General features: G+C 49.7%; 1 non-coding gene across 1 annotated transcript; it reads left to right on the plus strand.

Moving 5' to 3' along the window:
- The first annotated feature begins 5664 nt into the window (after positions 1-5664).
- On the plus strand, positions 5665-5858 carry LOC115071465. Its single transcript, XR_003850553.1, has one exon. It is a non-coding gene; the product is annotated as a U2 spliceosomal RNA (small nuclear RNA).
- Positions 5859-8246: the final 2388 nt, after the last annotated feature.

Below are 8246 nucleotides of genomic sequence, written 5' to 3' on the forward strand. Positions count from 1 at the left end.
GCGTGTGTGTGTGTGTGTGTGTGTGTGTGTGTGTGTGTGTTTTCAGTACTTGGGACTGAACCCAGGTTCTCACAAATACTAGGCAAGCATTCTACCACTGAGCTGTATCCCCCAACCTGGCCCTTATCTTTTGGTCATGACATGCTGTAGAGCCCTGGACCACATAGCAACACTCTTTCCTGAAGGACAGATGCCCGTCTAATGTGGATGCTGGACAGACTCTGTGGACAGTAGGAATGCTGGGTTATCCCAAGGGCAGGCAGCAGGGGTCAGACAGAGTGCAGGGAAGTGGCACAAAGGAACAGTTTTCAGAGCCAGAAGAGGGTGGGGGCACCCGGGGATCCTCAGCTGCACACTTCAGCCTGGACTGGGAGGAGGGGCCAGTGTTCAGACAGAACTGAGGTATCCAAAGGCAACTGTTGCCCACAGCCCCCCAATCTATTAGTCTGTGCACAAGCACGCACCTGCCTGTGAGTCACTTAATGGGCTCATTAAATCCTACAGCGTGGTCATACAACCTGCACTTTCCCTAAATGTAACTTACAAAGCTTTGCTTCAAAATGGCTTCATTATGCTTGGAAATACTTTCTCTGACAGAGCTCATTTCCTATTGCAATTACCACACTTGGTAGAAAACGAGGCTTTGTGGGTAGGAGCTCCAGGGGTCTCTTTTCAGGTATACATCCAGCCCATATGCAGGTGCTCTTCAGACCTGTCAGAGAGGGCTAAGAATCCAACCCGCTAAATGCTCAGAGACCAGGGGCCCATCCAGCCTCCTCATCCCCTTCATGGTAGTCTGCAGAGAGCAGCCATTTGTCATAGAAAACACTGGGAAAGGTAAGAGGAGGGTGTAAGATGAAGGGTGGTCGGCCTAGGCTGCCATGGATGACTGACAGTGTGGGTAGCCCCCAGGAACCAGATGGCTGGGCCCTTGAAGCCCACCAATGCCAGCTGCTGGGACCCTTCCTGGGGGCTGTGGGTGTACCACCTGCAGTGCGATTCCTTCAACATCCACCCTGTCAGAGCACCGCACAGCTGGCAGTCACCTCATGTTTCCAGGAGGCACTTCCCCTGGTACCAAGAATATGCCCCTTATTTCCGGCTCTGTACTGTAGTCTTCCCAGTTCTGGTCCCAGATCTGAGGCGCAGCTGGAGAGAGGGCAACAGCAATGAAACCAATTAAACCCCGCTCTGGTCCCCAGCTGGGGAGAGGGGCAGTTAATCAGTGGACATCCCAGTGACGGGCCCTCTGAGGCTAGCAGGGTGAACTGAATTCAGAGACTTCCTGACTGAGAACACCTCAGTTCTCTTGAAAGCTGAAATAAAGGGTGAGGGGGAAATGTATAGCACCCACAGAATAGGCCTCAGGGGCTTCCTGCCGCACAGAGAGGTGAAAAGGGTCCCAACATTACAGCCTTCTGGTCCCACAGGCTGAGGGACCTTTGGAAAAAGGTCCAAGTTCAGGATCCACAGAAACCTCACCTCTTGAATCTGAAGAGGTTGCACACAGTGCTGGGAACTGCAAAGGTGGCGTGAGGGTAGAAGCCCAAATTCCCTTGTAAGTAGTGTATCAAAGCCACATGTCCCCACCATGCCCTAGGGCCAAACCCTACCTGTGTCCATATAACAGTGTACAGAGACCTCCTCTCCTCTCAGCATTGCCATACCCTCCTTCCTGATCCCTGAGAGACAAGCAGGTCACCATCAGCCCATCCATACCTACGTGCAGTTGGGCACGTGGACCCTGAAACCAATGGAGGAGTCTCTGTGACAGCTGGAATCTAAGGGGTGAGTGCTTGCTCCTGTCTCTTCCTGAGAGATTTATCATCTTTACCATCATCATCATCACCATCATCAGTATCAACATAACCACCACTATCATTATGTCCTAGTTTGTTCTTCATTGCTGTGACAAAATAATCTGACCAATACCAACTTGGGGAGGAAAGGGTTTATTCAGCTTACATCTCCCAGGTCACAGTTCATCAGGAAGCCCAAGGTAGGAACTCAGGGCAGGAACCTGGAAGCAGGAACTGGAGCACAGGCCATGGAGGAACGCTGCTTACTAGCTTGCTCCCTGGCCCCTGCTCAGCCTGCTTTCTTATGCAACACAGGCCCACCTGCCCAGGGGTGGCACCACCCACAGTGGGCTGGGCCCTCCCACATCACTCATCAAGAAGATGCCCCTCAGACGTGGCCACAGGCCAGTCCAATAGAGGCAATTCCCCAACTGAGGCTCCCTCAACCCAGGTGTGTCAAGTTGACACTAAAGCTATCCAGCACATATTACCACTGTTACCATCACCATCACCGCCATGATCATCACTGTCACCATCTTCATCATCACTACCACACCACCATAATCATTACTATCACCATTACCACCACCACAACCATCATCACTATCCTCACCACCATCATCATCATCATACTCACCATAACCATTATCACCATCATATAACCATTATTACCATCACTGTCATCATCACCACCACCATTATCACCACCATTACCTCCACTATCACCACTATTATCACCATTGCTTTCACCACCAGTTACCACCATCATCGCCACCAAACCATTATCACCATTATCACTATCCATTACAACCATCATCACTATCTTTATCACCATAACAACTGTTATTGCCATCATTACCATTGTCACCACCACCACTGTTATCACCATCACCATCACTACCATCACCACCACCGAACTATTATCAGCATGATCATCACTATCCCCACAGCCATTGTGGTGCCCAGGTCGAGAGACCCCAAAGACCACCAAGGAGCCGACCACTGCAAACACACAAGGGTTCTTTTACTGTTACAAGCTTAAGCTTGGGCCCGTTCTGTCACTGACTCAGCGGATCTCAGATGTGAGACCCCTTGCTTTGGGAGACAGAGGTTTTTATAGGTTTATTTCAGCAAGTTCAGCAAGTAGGAGAGTAGGGGGTCTTCAGCCTGGCAAGCATCTGATTGGTTGCAGCTCAGTGCCAAACCATAAGCTGCTGGCTTCAGGAAATCTGAAAAGATATCTGGACTTTTAGTACTTTCCTGTCCCTGGTTAATTGACCACTGGCGGGGCAGTTGTTCTCTATCTGTTCCAAGTATTGTGGTTTTTCTTGGAACAGGGCCTGGGACTGTCCTATGGAGGTTTTATCCAAGATGGAGTCACTCAGGTCTCTCACCATCATCACCACCACAACTGTTATCACCATCATCATTGCCACCACCACCACCACCACTGTTAGCACCAAGATCATCGCCATCACCATCACTTTACAGTTCTTCATGTGGTGCATAACAGACACCTCCCCATCTAGATCACTAAGTATCATTATTTCCCATCATTGCTTCAGGTTGCTGTTTTAGCAGGAATACCTCCCTCTGCCCCATAACCCCATTGTCCTCACTCCCCAGAGGCACTGCTCCCCTAGAACAGAGTGTCTCCCAAGTTTTTTGGCCACATGTAGCTTTTCTATAATGTATTAAGAACTTTCATAACTGACACCTTAATGCACCTGCCCTTTGTATTTTCTCTTAGCCAACAGAGAAGAGCTCACATGTCACTCCGACTAGCTCTACAACCTCCGGCGCACACCCCAGTTGACTCACAGGGCTCCTGCACTCTATTTCCAAGACCACATGCTAACCAGAGTCAGGCTCTGAGCTGGATATAGCTGATCAAAGAAGCCTGGGCTTCCGCTGCTGTGTCTTTCCGGGACTCAGTTTCCTCATCTATGAAGGGCAACTAGTGGCAGAGCCTGTTCCCTAGGAACATTGTGGGAGTCCAGTGAGTCATTGTCATGAAGTGCTGGCACAAGGCTGGGGCCACAGGTGATGTCTGGCAGCCATGATGGTGAGAGTCAGGAAGGTGATATCCTGGTTCCACCCTCTAAGGATCCTGTGGTCTGTGGGACAGGAGCCACCACGACTCATGTAACCCTCCAGGACAGCAAGAGCTACCTCTGGTCAGTAGTTGGCTTTGGCTGAGTGAAGAGACGACAGAGTGGTGAGGGGCCACTCAGGGGACATGTTGGAAGAAGGCTAGCCAGGCCGTGCCAACCCCAGGATGTGTCAGGAGGAAACACTCGTTACCTCTGGGGCCCAGCAGGCTCCACCCAGTGTGTTGAATGTGGCAGGCAGCACACTCTGCTGGCTTTCCTCATGACAACAGGGGAACAGTGTTCTTGTTCTGGGTAAAGCTAAATTTTGCCTGGAATCAGAAACATGGTAGAGTGCATAGCCAAAGGACTACTGCTGTGTAACAGGCTCAAGAATGTGACCAGCTATAGATAACACAGGCCACACATGCACTCCTTCTGCCCTCCATAGGGCATCCCCAGAATCCTTCCCAACAATCCTTTCCAGCACGTTCTCTACCAGCACGCCTTCTTCCCTCTCCTTGGCTCCATCAGTCCAAGGTAGAAGAGGCCACAGCCATATATCCATGAGGTTCCAGGCCCTTGTAGATGCCACCTTTAGTCCTAAGTTGAGGGATATCTCAGCCCACACCAGTTTCTGGGAGGAGACAGAATGTGGACGGGCCTGGACCTCTACACCCGGGCATGGGGCAAAAGACTGTGTGTGTGTGTGTGTGTCCTAGGGTCTCTGATGGCTTTCCACAGACACTTGGTATCCTGTGTCACCACCCACTTGAATTTCCTACAAGTTCCTAGGGCTAAATTCTGAAGTTGGACTTAAACAGGGCAAAGAAGTTGCAGAATGTGCCTTGTCTGGACACCTACCTAGGCTCGGCGATTCCCCCCTTTCGGCTTCTCTCATTTCAGCTGTGATCATGATCCTGGGCTTGGTTTGAGTGCAGACTCCAACTCCCCTCATGGGTCACCTCATTTTGAAGAGTTAGGATCTGGAATTAGTTTTTCCACCAAGTGTCCTGGGGCTGGACATCAGAGTCAAGGCACCGTCCCAGAAATCAGAACTCCTCCACCCCGAGATGCCCCATACCCCAGGAAGGGCCTCTGGCTGACACTGGCCCCTCTGGGTCAGGGTGTCCAGGCCTGGGGTCTGAGGACAGCAGGGGCTGGAGGTGTCCTAGACATGGTTGTAGTCAGAAATGTGGTGCCCACTAACCCCCTAATGGCATGGAACATTGGGAGAGCAGGGAGTCACAAAACAGGCAGCAACTGGCAAGGACTGGGGGCAGGAGTCATGGCCTTAAATGCTTGCCTCTGTGTGGGTGGGTGGTGGGGTATGAGCAGGAAGGGCACTGGCACATGGCAGGTTCTCAGGTCTTTCTGGAATGGGACCTACCATGTAATGGTCCTGCCAGGAATGAAGGTATTCTAGAGATATTTGGGCCCTCTCTTTGACTCTCACATTGTTCAAACAATGGATCCCAAGAAATTGGAATTTTCCCAGGAATCTCATTCTGTGAGAAGGGGCAGACTGAAGTCTGGTGCCAGTCTGAGCGGGAGCTTATCTCCCAGAAAGAGATTTCACAGTTCTAACAACTTGCCATATCATCTTGCAGGAGAGACTGGAGCTGAAGAAGTTGGGGTAGTAGGACCACACCATGCCCAGGCCTGCTTAGCTCTGTGTGCCTCTTGCCTTCTACTGACAGCTAAGCCTCATATTAGGGCCCTGTAGATGGACTTGGGCCGACCCTGGGTTCCTTTTCCCAATGTGATCACGTTGAATCCCTTCTGGGCCTTTGGACTAGGATCAAGTGTAAGAACTAGAATATGTTCCTATCAGTGTAGTATCTGACACAACCTGTATCCAATGTGATTGCACTGAATACATATTTTTCTGTTTTTCACTATGTTTAATTGGCCTATGGAAGACAAATGGCCCAGCATCAGTTGTTGGGGCTGCCAGGGCCCAGGTTCTGACTCTTACAACTCCAGTGACAATCACGGAGGGAAGGCTGCCACTTGCTCTGGTGTCCTCCCCCAATACCTGTCCACATCTCCTGCCTCTCTGTACCTCATTCTGTCCAGGCCCAGAGGGCTGGTCCCCTATAGATGCATGCCAGGTCTGCCCTACTGGGCCAGGCAGCATTGTCTGATAAAATACAGGACTCAATTAAATTTAAATTTCAAATCAGCAGCAAATAATTTTTTTTTTGTCTTTTTGAGACAGGGTCTCCCTGTAGCCCCAGCTGTCCTGGAACTCACTATGTAGACCAGGCTAGCCTTGAACTCACAGAGATCCACCTGCCTCTGCCTCCCGAGTGCTGGGATTAACGGCGTGCACCACCACACCCGGCTGGCAGCAAATAATTTTTAATGCTGTTTGGAATGCCCTTCCTCAGGAACATGGCAGGCTGTGAATGCAAACAAGTATAGCCATTGGTGGAGAAGCTTCGAATGTGGGAGTCACTGGACTGTGGGAACACAGAGGCATTTTCACCCATGATGGGCCTGGCTGCAGCTGCTTTAAGATATGTGTCTGGCTGGGATTTCCACACGGGTGCCCTGAGGAGAGGGTGATGAGTCCTGCTGTGGGCCAATGCCCTAGAATTGCTGTCTCTGGTTAAGCTGAGGTAGACACACAGTATTATCTGATGTGAAAAATTACATTTACTGTGTTCATAGATTGTGCAGCCATTCACCCAATCCCCCCTAATTTGGTGACATTTCTACCACTCTAGAAGGACTCCCATGTCCATCAACTGTCACCACCACCCACTTCCCAGCCACAGGTCACTCACTTGCTGTGTAGTCTTTGTATCTTATACAAATGGAACACACAGTGTGCCCTTTTGACCGGCCTCTCACGTAGCCATGTAACTGAGGTCCATCCATGCCCTAGGCATGCACCATGCTGCTTTTGTCTACCACTGAGTCATATTCCCACGTGTGGATCCCCACTGTTCATCTGCTCTGTCATGTGCTGAGAACATGTGTGTATCTATATGGAATTCTCCTGGAGTTTATTCCAAGGAGTGCAGTTGCCGTGTCAGAGGCCGGTTTGGTGTCTGGGGGTGTATGTGACTGTTTCAGTGTTTACTGTCACCTCTGGGCTGGTATTTTCTCTTTTTATTTATTTATTTATTTATTTATTATTATTTTTTATTTATTTATTTATTTGATTTATTATTTGGTCTTTTTTTTGAGACAGGGTCTCCCTGTAGCCCCAGCTGGCCTGGAGCTCACTGTATAGACCAGACTGGCCTTGAACTCCCAGAGATCTGCCTACCTCTGTCTCCTGAGTGCTGGGATTAAAGGCATGTGTGGCCATGCCCGGCTTTCTCCCTTATTTTTATATGGGAAGGGCTGAGGGGTCAGAGCAGGCTTATCCAACAGAGCTGGGGGTCTCCTGGGGTTGCCTCTCCACATGTGCCCCCTCCCTCCCAGATGTGGTGGGATCATGTAAAAAAGTCTGGGAGCGCCAGCAAGATGGCTCAGTGGGTAAAGGTGCTTACTGCTAAGCCTGACAACCTGAGTTCAATCCCATGGTAGAGAACTGACTCCTGCAAGTTGTCCTCTGACTTCCATATACATGCTGTGGCACTCACACCATGCACACACCTACCCACACATAATAAATGCAATAAAAAAAAAAAACTTCTTAAAAGTTTGGGGGCTGAAGAGATGGCTCATCAGTTAAGACTTTCACTAATGGGCTGGAGAGATGGTTCAGTGGTTAAGAGCACTGGCTGCTCTTGCAGAAGACCTGGGTTTGAATCCCAGCACCCACATGGCAGGCTAAATAACAGTTCATACTTCCAGTTCCAGGGGACCTGATGCTTTCTTCCGACCTCCATGGGCATTTCATGACATGGGTGAACTTACATATATGAAGGCATTACACGCATACACATAAAATAAAAATTTAAAAAAGGCTTAACACTTACTTTGTAATCATAAGGACCAGAGATTGCATCCCAGCACCCACATAACAAGTCAGATGTCCAGCGCCCACTAGTAACCCCAGCTCTGAGGGAGAGGGTGGAACACACCATGCCTCAGGGATAGGTGGAGTGATGAAGGGCACTTGATGGCCTACTCTTTGCACACATTACACACACACAAACACACACACACACACACACACACACACACACACACTTACCAGCCATTGAGATTGCTCAGAGGTAAAAGCGCTTGCTGCCCAAGGATGATGATCAGAATTCTATTCCCAATACCCACGGTGGAAGAAAAGAGCAGATTCCTTAAAGTTGTCCCCTGACCTCCATATGCACATTGTGACCTGTGTGCATACACATACTCAAACATACAATAATAAAATCAAATTTAAAGACTTTTCTGGGAT

Source organism: Nannospalax galili, unplaced genomic scaffold, assembly GCF_000622305.1.
Source record: "Nannospalax galili isolate Female #2095 unplaced genomic scaffold, S.galili_v1.0 scaffold679, whole genome shotgun sequence".
NCBI classification, from domain to species: Eukaryota; Metazoa; Chordata; class Mammalia; order Rodentia; family Spalacidae; genus Nannospalax; species Nannospalax galili.